This window comes from Triticum urartu, chromosome 6A (assembly GCF_056163025.1).
Source record: "Triticum urartu cultivar PI428250 chromosome 6A, HENAU_Tu73, whole genome shotgun sequence".
Taxonomy (NCBI): Eukaryota; Viridiplantae; Streptophyta; class Magnoliopsida; order Poales; family Poaceae; genus Triticum; species Triticum urartu.
In genome coordinates this window covers 261238995-261254674 of record NC_141878.1, presented here as the reverse complement: position 1 = coordinate 261254674, position 15680 = coordinate 261238995, and positions in this window count along the sequence as shown.

Below are 15680 nucleotides of genomic sequence, written 5' to 3'. Positions count from 1 at the left end.
GATCTTGTCCTTTGAGTTGTTTCGTTCTAGTTGATCAGTAGTGGAGCCCAGTTGGGGTCGATCGGGGACCTTGTCGCATTTGGGGTTCTTCTTTTATTTTGGTTCCATAGTCGGAACTTGATTGTATTTGGATGATGTAATGCTTTATTCATGTAATTGTGTGAAGTGGTGATTTTAAGCCAACTATGTAACTTCTTCCCCTATTTTATTACATGGGTTGTGTGAAGATTACCTCACTTGCGACATTGCTTTCAATGCGGCTATGCCTCTAAGTCGTGCTTCGACACGTGGGAGATATAGCCGCATTGAGGGCGTTACAAGTTGGTATCAGAGCCTTCCCCGACCTAAGGAGCCCCCGCTGCTTGATCGTTTTTAGCAGCCGTTGTTGAGTCTAGAAAAATGTTTTGAGTCATTTAGGAATTATATATCGGAGAGTTTAGGAATTATTTTTACTTCCCAGTCTCCTCATCGCTCTGGTAAGGCATCCTGACGTAGAGTTTTGACTCTTCTCTTCTCAAATTTCACTAAAAAAAATTTAGGATCACGCGGGTATCTTGGAATCATTTCGATGGTTTTATGATGAGAACATTGTCTTGGTGCCTCCTGTCAGGGGTTTTGTGGAAGTGTCCCGGGGAGTTGAGCTCTGAGGTGTTGTCGTCATAATTTTATCGTTGTTGTTCTGGAATACCTGAGTTTAGTACGCCGACATCGAAAATCTCTTTTATGCAGTTCGTTGTTGAGATAACCTCGACGCCGCCCAGTACTGGGGCGGGAGTTCGGGAGTATCGCCATAACTTGTATAACGGATGCTTTTCGAAAGTTGAGGTAGACGATTTCCGAAGGTTTCTTGGTTATGTGTTGAAGGATGGATACAGCTGGATGTAGGATTTGCTAGTTTGGGTGAGATATTATGCTTCCCCTGTATCCCCAACACCCGATTGCATAACCGGAAAGGTTCGGGAGTTTCATAAGTGGGAATTCAAGTAGCTCTTAGGATATCTTTCTGACAGATGTATGATTTGAAATTGGGGTTCGACGTCTAGTGGTCCGCCTATTCACGGTCGGCTTTACAGTGGTCTCGTTGTGTCTTAAAGAGTCCTTGGCTATGCTGACTCGGGGACGCTTCGTATGTCATGTGCACTGCCTTGTACATGATGGTCCTGTACGATCGAGCCCGTGTAGGCCCCACCACGAAAACTTCGGACGAAATCTCTATCATATGTTTGTTCCGGCTTATTCTGCAAGCCAATTCTTTGTCTTGTTTTGAGTTGTGGTATTCGAGTTGCTTCAATGTCAAGTGTTGATTCCATACCTTCCCCAAATGGTGTTCTCATACTCCGATGTGAATACTAATCCTTCTCGATAATCGAGATTGTTATGCCAATCCTGTTCTACCGGTGTGTCTCTCTTCAAGTGGATCCGATCATTTCAACATCAGCAAGATCAATTATCATTTCTTCTCAACGGTGTTCGTTTCATTCTCAACAGTGTTTTCCCACCCACCCACCCTTGTTTTCTTGAAGGATTCAGTTTTCTTGATCAAGTATCCATCTTATTGATGTGAAGTCTCTCCATCCTTTTCCTTCAATGTTCTTATCCGGTGATTCTCATGAAGATACTAACGGAGCCTCAAGTTCGTCATTCGTCTTTCTTTTCTTCTTCGGTGGATTCAAATCAAGCTTTGGTGTTGATCATATCCTTTTTCCTCGTTTCAAATACCTTGTCATGCCGGTGCACCTCATATTCATTCACTTCTTGCTATTTAATTGTTTCGGAGTGCCCAAGATATCTCGAAGATTCGTGTTTTCCACTCTACATTCATTCAAGATCTTTCGAGGTTGTTATCTCATTCAACTCATTTAATTCAACCGATGCAACCTCTCTTTCAAATCATTCAATGGTGTTTCTTTTGAGTGGGCCATAACACACAGGTCTTTTCCCAGGATCTTACCTGACTCTTCTTATTTTCCCAGTGCTATCCTCAAATTTCTTTTTGAAGTTTGACGTAAGAATGAGTTATCATCAGTCATATGTATTTCTCCAAGATCTGTCAAATTTTTTCATTGTTGGCTCAACCTCTTCGTTTTGATTCTTCCGGAGTGTCTAAATAATTCTTGGTGATGTTTCTCGTCATTTTGAAGACCGAAGAAGAGTTTCTCTTTAATCTTGCTCCATTCTCTTCAAGATTCGTGATTCTAGCTTGTTGCCATCCTCTCGTAATTGTTTTGATCGTGAGAATTCTTTTCACCTATCCGGAGTAATTCAAGAGTCTTCTCAGTTTGTTATCCGGAGTCCATCAATTCAGGTTTATTCATTCTCAGCTGCCAGTTATCATTCTCCTATCTTGCCGGTGCATCAATCAAATATCCTCTAATCATTTCTTGATCTCTTCGTTCTCATGTATCTAGTTTGTCTCAAGCACCTTCGTTCATTTGCTAATTCTTACCGGTGATGCACCCCTACTTCGATCATTTTCAATTCTTTCGGTGGTTCGCTCAAGTGTTCTCTTCCTTCTTCATCATATCAATTCATTCGTTGTTTCAATCCTACTGGTGGTCCATTAAGTTTATGTTATATCTCTTTTAATCCTTGATAGGAGAATGAGTAGTATGCCAAATCCATTTTTTGTCATCAATTTAATTGGTGAAGGATAAGCATAATGTAATTCTTATTCTTGTTGCATCGACTGAACTCAATTCCCTATTCCGAAGGCTCATCAAATTCTTGATTTCTTTTGTTCATCTTTCTTTTCCCGGAGTTCCAAGTTCTCTCAATTATTTCACCACGGAGATTCATCTAAATCATTACAAGGTTTTACCTTGTGTTCTCAACCTCTCTTTCTTTTCGTTACCTTTTGTTTACCGGAGTTCTCATGAAGGTTCTACATGATGGGTCATCAAGGATTTATATTCCTTCTTGAAGTGTTCATCAAGATTCTTTTCAGAGGAGCTCAAGTATTCTTTATCTTGCATTTTAAAGTGCAATTCTTTGAGCCGTATCATTCGAGGTGGTATTATGTCATTTTTGATAATCTTAGTTCATTTTTCATGATTCACATGTTATCAAGAATGAGATATTTTGAATCCATCAATCTCTTCTTTGGAATTATCTTGGGTTATATTTCACCAAAGCCTTCCCTAAGGACTGTTGCTAATTATGGTGCTTATAAATGATCCAAGTTCTTCTTTATCCTCCCGGTGGAAATATTTTTTTTCTCGTCTCCTTGTTCTTATCAATCCAATCCTTTTCCCATGAATGGCAGGTTGTCACCTCATAATTTTGAGATGTATTCTATAAGTCCATATCAAGCTTACTCTTTTCGTTGTTGGTTTTCCAACATTTCCGTTCAACCCTTCTCCTAAAGATGCCTTTTCAAGCTCTTTTGTGGCAGAAGTTGGCATTTTCTTCTCCATTCTTTTCCAATTATCTATATTCTATTCTTTCGTTCCAGAGGCATTGTGATGTTGCTCCTTTCAACCATCATCTCGTTTCATATAAGATCATGTTCTTTCCTGTGCTTATCCATCTAACCGGAGTGTTGTGCCTTTTGGCTCAAGTTCTTTTCATCTTATCAAGCCTTGCATCCCTTCTCAACCGGAGTGCTGCCCAAAGTTGTTCTTCCTTGTTTCCTCTTTTCTAACGGAGTGTTTTTCAACTTCATGCATCTCCGTTGTATTCTTTTTCTCGAAATGGCTTAACCTTTTCAAGGTTCTTTGGTTTCACTCATTGGTCAAAGAAGCAACTTAGTTTTACCTCTTCTTTTTCTCTTCCGTTGTCCCTCCGGTGCCATTCTAGATCTCGGGACGAGATCCTCTCATAGTGGTGGAGTGTTGTAACGCCCCGAGGCTGATGTGCCAGGTGTCCTCCAGTTATTCGCCGTCGTTGCCATGTCATTTGCTTGTGTGTTGCATCTTGTCATGTCATCATGTGCATTGCATCATCACGTTTTCAAAACTTGCATTCGTCCGGGTTCTCCGAGTTCTCTCTGTTGTCCGTTCTGAGCCCAATCACACTTGCACGCGCCCGCGGCATGTCCGAAATAGTATTTTTTAAGTGGCCAGAAATGTTCTCGGAATGGGATGAAAGTTGGCGTGTGGTCTTTTTATGTTGTTAGTAGACTGCCTGTCAAGTTTCATTGCATTCGAAGTTCGTTTGACGCCTCAACGTTTAACCATAGCGGCATTATAGCCGGTCAAACATCAGACGTTTTCGATCTCCGGAAATAGTTGTCGGGTTGATTCCCCCCTCTCTCTTCTCAGTCCACCACCACTCACCGTCAGGCCCTACCTAATCTCTCTCGTCAGCCCGCGGCCCTCCTCGCGCGTGCGTCCGAAAAGTTGTCCCGGACCCGACTCGGGGTGTCGCCACCGTTGTGTCCGGATCATCTCCAAACGTCTACAAAACATCTCCGTTTTCTCTTTTGGACTCCCTAAACCATTTATTCCGGTCCGCCCGATCGCGATCGGAGGATCCAAATCATCCCCTTTCGTATATATATATAGCCCCTAGTCCATTTTGGACCAAACCTTATTTTCTAGGGATCCTTCCCGGTCCAGCCGCCGCCGCCGCCCACCTGGTCTCCTCCTCGTTTTCCCCACCGAGCCAATCACCTTCATCCCTCGATTTTAGATCCATCCACAATCCCAGCCTCCTCTGCTCATGCCCGAGGCCTCCTCCTCGACTCACCCCATGTGAGCACAGCGCCCGCTTGCGCTTGGGCCAAGGACCCCGACGGCCACCCCGACAGCCCCCGCCGCCGGCGACAACATCAGCAGCCCCCGCGTCCCCGAGCACCTCTCCTCTCGTTCCCGCAGTGCCCCAGCTCCCTGCCTCCCGTGCTCGTCCCTGAGCAAGCAGCTCAGCGCCCCGCCGGCCGCCGCTGAACCAACAAAGGTGCTCCCCGCGCCATGGAAGCCACCGCAGGCCTCCACGTCGAGCTCCGCCGCCCCTGGATCTCCTCTCCCCGTGGAGCTACTCGAGCCCTGCCCAGAGCAGCCAAGTCGCCGGTGAGCTCCTCCGCCGCGCGCACCCCCTTCTCCTCTCCTTCTATTTCTTTTCCTCCCTCTGTATCTTCTCTGAATTTCCCCCGTCATGGCCTTGCAGTTCCCGCCGCGGCCCTGCTCCGTTCGTCGCTGTCTCCGTCAGATCGGACGAGTCCCTGCGCCCCGGCCTCGTCCCTGCCTCCAGGTCGCCGCTCCGCCTCCCGTTCCCATCGCGCCGCCGACGCCAGGAGCTCCTGCCGCCTCCGTTGACCTGCGCCCCTGCCTCTCCCGCTGCTGTCTGCTTCGCTGGGTCGAGCGAGCACTGTCACCCCGCCTGCGTTGACCCGCTCCAGCGCCAGCGTGGACCAGATCCAGCCGGCCCAGCTTGCTCTGCCCTAGCCAGCGTTCCCAGCCGGCCCAAGTGGCCTGGTGAGGCCACCCTAGCGCCCTTCCTATATTTTTTCCCTGTTGGGCTAGTCCGCCTCTGTTTCGGCCCAGTGTGGTTTTTTTTTCAGATCTGTGTATTTGTCTTTTAACCAGTGCACTGCATGTTTACAGAACTGCCCCTATGTTAACTTCTAATAACTTTTGAACCATGCATCCAAATAAAACATGTTATATATGTAAAATGCTCAGAATTTTATCTACTTACATAATCTGCCATTTTCATCTAGATTTAAAATGTCTAAAATGATGTTTGGTTAAATTTACTCCTATGCCATGTTAAAATGCTTTAATTCATAACTAAATAACCGTAGCTCCGAATTAAATAATCTTTATATGTAAATGGGGTAGAAAAATGCCTAGTTTAACATGGTGACCTTTATTTGCATGTTAAACAACTCTAAAATTGTGTTTAGGGAAGAACAGTACCATAACCAAAGCATGCTCATGAGGAGTTTCCGGAAATGTTGTTCGTTGCTTCCGGCCTCATTTAAACTTGACTAGATGGGTAGTTTTCTTTTGCTTCACCCTCTTGCCATGTTTAACAACATTTAGTATTGTTGGGTACATAAACGAGATCGAACTAAATAATTGATGTGGTGCTCCGTCAATATGCAACTCGTTGCATATTGAGCTCCACTTAATTTGTAGTTTTGGTTGTTGCACTTTGCCATGCCATGCCCTCTTTAAACCGGACATGCATCATTCTTGTTTGCATCATGCCATGTCTATGTGGTGGTTGTTTACTAGGTTGTTTGCTCTTTTCCGGTGTTGCTTCTTCGGGTTGGTTCCGATAACGTCGCGTTTGTGAGGAACCGTTCGACTATGTCCATTTGTCTTCTTCATGGACTCGTTCTTCTTCCTTACGGGATCTCAGGCAAGATGATCATACCCTCGAAATCACTTCTATCTTTGCTTTGCTAGATGCTCGCTCTTTTGCTATGCCTATGCTGCGATACCTACCACTTGCTTATCATGCCTCCTATTTTGTTGAACCAAGCCTCTAACCCACCTTGTCCTAGCAAACCGTTGATTGGCTATGTTACCGCTTTGCTCAGCCCCTCTTATAGCGTTGTTAGTTGCAGGTGAAGATTGAAGTTTGTTCCTCGTTGGAACATGGGGATGTTGTTCCTTGTTGGAACCTGTTACTTGTTGGGGTATCACTATATATCTTATTTAATTAATGCATCTATATACTTGGTAAAGGGTGGAAGGCTCGGCCCTATGCCTGGTGTTTTGTTCCACTCTTGCCACCCTAGTTTCCGTCATATCGGTGTTATGTTCCCGGATTTTCGTTCCTTACGCGGTTGGGCTATTATGGGAACCCCTTGACAGTTCGCCTTAAGTAAAGCTTTTCCAGCAATGCCCAACATTGGTTTTACCATTCGCCACCTAGCCTTTTCTTTTCTCTTGGGAGTCACGCTCCTGAGGGTCATCATTATTTTACCCCCCCGGGCCAGTGCTCCTCTAAGTGTTGGTCCAACTTGTCAGCCACCGGTGGCCACCAGGGGCAACTCTGGGCTGGCCTACCGGAAGTTTGGACGATCCGGTGTGCCCTGAGAAAGAGATATGTGCAGCTCCTATCGGGATTTGTCGGCACATTCGGGCGGTGTTGCTGGTTTAGTTTTACCCTATCGAAATGTCTTGTTGTACCGGGATACCGAGTCTGATCGGAATGTCTCGGGAGGAGGTCTATTCCTTCGTTGACCGTGAGAGCTTGTGATGGGCTAAGTTGGGACACCACTGCAGGGATTTGAACTTTCAAAAGCCGTGCCCGCGGTTATGGGCAGATGGGAATTTGTTAATATCCGGTTGTAGATAACTTGAACCTTAACTTAATTAAAATGAATCAACAGCGTGTGTTACCGTGATGGTCTCTTTCCGGCGGAGTCCGGGAAGTGAACACGGTGTTGGAGTTATGCTTGACGTAGGTTGTTTAGGATCACTTCTTGACCATACTTTCTTGATCGTGCTTTGCCTTCTCTTCTCGCTCTCATTTGCGTATGTTAGCCACCATAAATGCTAGTCGCTTGCTGCAGCTCCACCTCATACCTTTACCTTACCCATAAGCTTAAATAGTCTTGATCGTGAGGGTGCGAGATTGCTGAGTCCCTATGGCTCACAGATACTTCCAAAACCAGCTTGCAGGTGTCGATGAGACCGTGCAGATGACGCAACCAAGCTCAGGAGGAGCTCGATGAAGATCTTGTCCTTTGAGTTGTTTCGTTCTAGTTGATCAGTAGTGGAGCCCAGTTGGGGTCGATCGGGGACCTTGTCGCAATTGGGGTTCTTCTTTTATTTTGGTTCCGTAGTCGGAACTTGATTGTATTTGGATGATGTAATGCTTTATTCATGTAATTGTGTGAAGTGGTGATTGTAAGCCAACTATGTAACTTCTTCCCCTATTTTATTACATGGGTTGTGTGAAGATTACCTCACTTGCGACATTGCTTTCAATGCGGCTATGCCTCTAAGTCGTGCTTCGACACGTGGGAGATATAGCCACATCGAGGGCGTTACAGTTGGGGTATTGGAAAGGTTTGCGGAGGGGTTTGTGGAAGTTAGGTGGTGGTGGTCGAAGTGGGTATGCGGAGGCGTAGGCGGCGGTGGTCAAAAATTGCAGGAAATGTAGTTTGGTCAAAGGAAGCCGGATGATCCAGGCCAGGAGTCGGATGATCCGGGCAGATCCGGATGATCCGGGCGGGTCAACTCGCTCGGGGATGGCTCGGGATGAACTCGAAAACGGCCTCAAATTCGGGGATTTCGCGGATTTTGCAGGGATTTCGAGGTGGAGATGGTGGGGGGGAGGCTAGATCCACTTGCAACACAACAAACTCACAGATCAAAACCAACAAAACATCATCAAAACTCACAAATCACAATAAAAATTTTTGGGGCTATTTTTGTGGGTATTTTCGGATTAGGACGAAAACAACAAAATCAAGCTAGAAAACAAAGAGGGGAGGCTCCGAAATCGTGATCAACCTTGCTCATGATGCCAAGATGATGTAGGGTGGAGGCCCTAATCACCCATCTTTCACGAAAGGAGCGGATCCCGTGGTAATCACGAAGAACACGGGGAAGAACGGAGAGAGAACACAATAAGAAACACGAGAGGAATCACTAAAACGACACAAATAAGTCACACATGGGCTAGATCCTCGAGTACATAAGGAAAGATACACGATCCACGGACAACTAGGGACGATACAAGGGTAGCCGGTCTTCTCCATGAGGAGGTCTTGAGTTCTTCCTTAAAAGGGGTCTTGAATCCGCTTGGGGGATCTTCTCTGGTGGAGGCTCAAATCTCCATAGAGAAGACTATCAAGTGGATGAGCAAAGCTCTCTCACAAACATGAGCTAAACATTTGCTAACCCTAAAAATGGGGAGTAGAAGGTCTATTTTGGCCCAAGGAGCGAATGGGTAAGTGAGGGGACGAAATGGGTACACGGGCCTCGGCCCAAGTCACACACGCAGGCGGTGGCCGGATGATCCGGGAGTTGGTCCGGATGATCCGGGCTTCGGGGGTCCGGATGATCCGGGTCGACGTCCGGATGATCCGGGTCGACGTCCGGATGATTCGGCTGTGTTGGAGCAGCTGCGGGAGGGCCGGATGTCCGGGACCTGGTCCGGACGTCCGGGTGTGGCCGGATGATCCGGGCCTGGGTCCGGATGACCCAGCTCCGAGATGACGCCTCGGGTGTCGCTGGGCACATTACCCGGATCGTCCGGGCCGGGGTCCGGATCATCCGGGCTGAGGCCGGATCGTCCGGACGGCGGTCCGGATCATCAGGGCTTCTGCTGACTTAGCTCTTTTTCTTCTCCGTCTTCATGTCCATCTTCCTCTTCAGATTCTCCTCGCTCCTTGGCGTCTCCATGGCTAACTCCTTGATACCTGAGTATGCACAATGTCTCCGTTTGAGGTAGTAGCCATGTCTCATGGTCATCAAAGTGCAATTGTGAGAGGAGAGATGTCACCTCGGTCTCGAGAGCTCTTGCACGTGATCGAGTCATGGGTCCACTAGGCACTTGATGAGACGATGGTAGGTCCATGGGGATGACCTTGGGATGCTCCACATCAAGTAATCTGTAGGTTTCGAATACTTCTGTAACCCGAAAAATTCTGAAATAAATTGGTGGACATGAGGAATTTTTCTATTAATCATCTGCAAAAAGAATCAACCTAATCGCACTCTCCAATAAAAAATGGCAGTAATCTCGCGAGCACTAAAGTTTCTGTTTTTTACAGCAAGATCGCAAAAACTTCCCCCAAGTCTTCCCAAAGGTTCTACTTGGCACAAACACTAATTAAAATCATAAAACCACATATAAACAGAAGCTAGATGAATTATTTATTACTAAACGGGAACAAAAAGCAATAAACAAAAATAAAGTTGTGTTGCCTCCCAACAAGCGCTATCGTTTAACGCCCCTAGCTAGGCATAAAAACAAGAATAGATCTAAGTATTCTCATCTTTGGTATGCAATCCATAAGTGGCTCTCATAATAGATTCACAAGGTAATTTAGTTTTATTTCTAGGAAAGTATTCCGTGCCTTTCCTTAAGGGAAATTGGAATCTAATGTTTCCTTCTTTCATATCAATAATTGCACCAATCATTCTTAGGAAAGGTCTACCAAGAATAATAGGACATGAAGGATTGCAATCTATATCAAGAACAATGAAATCTACGGGCACATAATTCCTATTTGTAACAATAAGAACATCATTAATCCTTCCCATAGGTTTCTTAATAGTCGGATCCGCAAGGTGCAAATTTAAAGAACAATCATCAAATTCACGGAAACCTAACACATCACACAAAGTTTTTGGAATCGTGGAAACACTAGCACCCAAATCACATAAACAAAAGCATTCATGCTCTTTAATTTTAATTTTAATAGTAAGTTCCCACTCATCATAAAGTTTTCTTGGGATAGAAACTTCTAATTCAAGCTTTTCATCATAAGATTTCATTAAAGCATCAATGATATGTTTGGTAAAAGCTTTATTTTGATCATAAACATGAGGAGAATTTAGCACGGATTGCAACAAGGAAATACAATCTATCAAAGAGAAATTATCATAATTAAATTCCTTGAAATCCAAAATAGTGGGTTCATTGATATGTAAAGTTTTGACCTCTTCAATCCCACTTTTACCAATTTTTGTATCAAGATCTAAGAACTCCGAATCATTGGGACACCTTTTGGCTAAAGTTGACTCATCTCCAGTCCCATCATTATCAAGATTCATATTGCAAAACAAAGATTTAATAGGAGACACATCAATCACTTTTAGATCTTCATCCTTATTATCATGAAAACTGGAAGAACACGCTTTTATAAAGCAAACCTTTTTAGCACGCATCCTAGCAGTTCTTTCTTTGCACTCATCAATGGAAATTCCCATAGCTTTGAGAGACTCATTGATATCATGCTTAGGTGGAATAGATCTAAGTTTCAAAGAATCAACATCAAGAGAAATTTTATCCACGTTCCTAGCCAACTCATCAATATTAGGCAATTTTTCTTCAAGAAAAGCATTGAAATTCTTTTGCGAAATCATAAATTCTTTAACACTAGTCTCAAAATCAGAGGGCATCTTATTAAAATTTCCATAAGAGTTGTTGTAGGAATTACCATAATTATTAGAGGAATTACTAGGAAATGGCCTAGGATTAAAGTTTCCTCTATAAGCGTTGTTACCAAAATTGTTCCTACCAACAAAATTCACATCCATAGATTCATTATTATTCTCAATCAAAGTAGACAAAGGCATATCATTAGGATCAGAAGAAACACTCTTATTAGCAAACAATTTCATAAGTTCATCCATCTTTCCACTCAAAACATTAATTTCTTCTATAGCATGAACCTTTTTACTAGTAGATCTTTCGGCGTGCCTTTGAGAATAATTAACCATAATATTATCTAGGAGTTTAGTCTCCTAAAGTGATTTCCATAAAAGTGCCTCCCGCGGCCGAATCTAAAGATTTCTAGAAGCAAAATTCAATCCGGCATAAAAAATTTGTATGATCATCCATAAATTTAATCCATGAGTAGGGCAATTACGTATCATTAATTTCATCCTCTCCCAAGCTTGTGCAACATGCTCATGATCAAGTTGCTTAAAATTCATGATATCGTTTCTAAGAGAGATGATCTTAGCGGGAGGAAAATACTTAGAGATAAAAGCATCTTTGCACTTATTCCATGAATCAATACTATTTTTAGGCAAAGACGAAAACCAGGTTTTAGCACGATCACTAAGCGAAAACAAAAATAGCTTCAATTTAACAATATCATTATCCACATCTTTCTTCTTTTGCATATCACATAAATCAACAAAGTTGTTTAGATGGGTAGCGGCATCTTCACTAGGAAGGCCAGAAAACGGATCTTTCATGACAAGATTCAGCAAAGCAGTATTAATTTCACAAGATTCAGCATCGGTAAGAGGAGCAATCGGAGTGCTAATAGAATCATTATTGTTGGTACTGGAGAAGTCACACAATTTAGTATTATCTTGAGCCATCGTGACAGACAATCAATCCAACACACAGGCGGACAAGAGGCAAGCGAAAAGAGACGGGCGGAAAAGAGGCGGACGGAAAAGAAGGCGAATAAAATGGCAAGGGTGAAGTGGGGGAGAGGAAAACGAGAGGCAAATGGCAAATAATGTAATGCGAGGGATAAGAGTTTGTGATGGGTACTTGGTATGTCTTGACTTGTGTGTAGATCTCCCCGGCAACAGTGCAAGAAATCCTTCTTGATACCTCTTGAGCTTGCGTTGGTTTTCCCTTGAAGAGGAAAGGGTCATGCAGCACAGTAGCGTACGTATTTCCCTCAGTTTTGAGAACTAAGGTATCAATCCAGTAGGAGACTACACGCAAGTCCCTCATACCTGCACAAACAAACAAGAACCTCGCAAACAATGTGATAAAGGGGTTGTCAATCCCTTCACGGTCACTTACGAAAGTGAGATCTGATAAAAATAATAAGATAAATATTTCTGGTATTTTTGTTGTATAGATTGGAAAAGAAAGATTGCAAAATAGAAATGGCAAGTTGATAGGAAAATAATATGATGGAAGATAGACCTGGGGGCCATAGGTTTCACTAGTGGCTTCTCTCAAGATAGCAAATTCTATGGTGGATGAACAAATTACTGTCAAGCAATTGATAGAAAAGCGCATAGTTATGAGAATATCTAGGCATGATCATGTATATAGGCATCACGTCCGCGACAAGTATACCAAAAAGATTATGCATCTACTACTATTACTCCACACATAGACCGCTATCCAGCATGCATCTAGAGTATTAAGTTCATAAGAACAGAGTAACGCATTAAGCAAGATGACATGATGTAGATGGATAAACTCAAGCAATATGATAAAAACCATCTTTTTATCCTCGATGTCAACAATACAATACGTTCCTTGCTGACCCTGCTGTCACTGGGAAAGGACACCGCAAGATTGAACCCAAAGCTAAGCACTTCTACCATTGCAAGAAAGATCAATCTAGTAGGCCAAACCAAACTGATAATTCGAAGAGACTTGCAAAGATATTTAAATCATGCATAAAAGATTTCAGAGAAGAATCAAATATTGTTCATAGATAATCTTGATCATAAACCCACAATTCATCAGATCTCGACAAACACATCGCAAAAAGAATTACATCGAATACATCTCCAAGAGAATTGAGGAGAACTTTGTATTGAGATCCAAAGAGAGAGAAGAAGCCATCTAGCTAATAACTATGGACCCGAAGGTCTGTGGTAAACTACTCACACATCATCGGATAGGCTATGGTGTTGATGTAGAAGCCCTCCGTGATCGATTCCCCCTCCGGCAGAGCGTCGGAAAAGGCCCCAAGATGAGATCTCATGGGTACAAAAGGTTGTTGCGGTGGAAATAGGGTTTCGTGGTGCTCCTAGATGTTTTCGGGGTATATGGGTATATATAGGAGGAAGAAGTATGTCGGTGGAGCTGCAAGGGGCCCACGAGGGTGGGGGCGCGCCTACCCCCCTGGGCACGCCCTCCTGCCTCGTGGCCTCCTCGCTTCTTTCTTGACGTCCACTCCAAGTCTCCTGGATCACATTTGTTCCAAAAATAACTCTCCCCAAGGTTTCATTCCGTTTGGATTCCGTTTGATATTCCTTTTCTGCGAAACACTGAAATTGGCGAAAAACAGCAATTTTCATTGGGCCTTTGGTTAATAGGTTAGTCCTAAAAATAATATAAAAATGTATATTAAAGCCCATTAAACATCCAAAACAGATAATATAATAGCATGGAACAATCAAAAATTATAGATACGTTGGAGACGTATCAGATACATCTTTCTATATACCGTCTATGATGCTAATTTCGAAAGGTTTTAGATGTTGCATGTGAAACTTGCTGCTGGTGGAGTTGTGTAATGGGGTAGGTGAGTGCTGAAGCTATATCATGTTGTACTCCGATGCATTTCAATTATGAAATCATGCTTCCTTAATATGGAGATGAAATATATTATGTTCATGATATGAATGTCAATTAGAATAGTAAATGGATTATTAATAATAGGGCAATTAGCCCGCTAATTGGCCAATTAGCTTGCTAATTGGGTTTTTCTATTGCAAATAGTTAATGACAAAACACCGTGGGCAATGACCTCAGGCGACACACAAAGTTTCTAGGAATAAACCGTGTTTGATCAATGAACAATCACACACGACATTATCTTGAAAACTGTTTGCGTTACGTCACTTTACGCAAACATTTTCCTTGGAGTGACTATGTGGGATGTATATACGAACTGAAACGTTTAGCGGTGACTGACTGTGTGGGATGTACTTACGACCGGAAATGATTTTGCCTGTATAATTGTATTTTTAGCACTATTGTACGTATACTGTATTTGAGTGCTCGTCGGTCGCACACGACCTCATTTTGTCGAGCGTGTGTGCCAGGAGGGCATATTCCCGACGGTTTCTGGGTCGTGTGGGAAGGACCCTCTATCGCCCACACTCACTTGACGACGGTTCCGAATGCCGTCGTGGAAAGGGGTTAAAAACCGTTTGTTTAGCACCGACGCATACCATTGTAAGCTTCTGTTCCTCCAATCACTCCAAACCAAGGTATCAAGCAGTAGAACCTACAACAGTTACTCTCTTTTTGCACTTATGAGGGACGTGAAAACTTCAGTTTAAAATCACTTCAATCTTGTGAGATTTTAAAACGAAAATTCAGGTCTCTAACCAGGCAAAAGGGACACTATAGGCAACAAGTGACGAGCACCATGTGCCGACAGGAGCAGCGGGGGACTTCGGGCTCAAGGCGAACAATAGAGGAATAGAGCCAAAATCAAGTAGTGGAGTAGTAGAGGATTGGAGTTGTGGATCAACTCGAGAGGAGCGGGGGAGCAGCAAAGGATTGGAGCTGTGGATCAATTTGAGAAGGACACCAGAGCTGTGGCGGATGGCATAGCAGCGGCTAACCTCGGGCTCTCAATTGGAGCGAAGGAAGGCGGACGGTGGATAGTTTGGTACTTTTTCCAAGCGACAAATATATCGGAATGGAGGGAGTAGTATGTTCCTCGTGCAACCGCCGCCTTATCTTCTTCCTCCACTTCGATCTCCTTTCTTTCTCGATCTAGCTCCCACTCAACCCATGGCCAACATCTCCCCTGTCACTACCGAACAAGATCGACAGGGGAGCAGCACGGTGTTGCGCCGCCTTTGGCCCCGCCTTCTTTGTGCCGCACTGAATCTACTCATTGTGGTAGCCTGCTGGTCGAGCGCACATTTTGGGCGTGTTAGGGCCCGAAGAGTATATGGAGGAATTACTAAGAATTTCTATGGAAAATTGAGACGGATCTCGTATGAGTATGAGGAACTCTAGGGTTCCAGTATATTAGCCATGACAGCGATAAGGGAAAATCATCCAAAAGCATATTCTCTCTAGCCACAACCCGACTAGTTATAGGGGAGGGTTTAACCCAAATGGGAAAACAGTAAATCTCAGCTCACACACTATTACAACGGTAATAACAATCGACGGCTGTGATGAGTCGATAGCCACTGACCAATCCTAGCCATTGGATAACTGAATCGTTACCTATTACTTACTGAATCTAAGACAACTATATATGAGGGCCTGACATTGCTCCCCTCTTAAGACACAACGTGTCCTCACGTTGTCTGTTCTGCGGTGCGCCAAGCTTGAGTTGTCTCCTTGAAGAACTCAGGGAAAGTGTATTT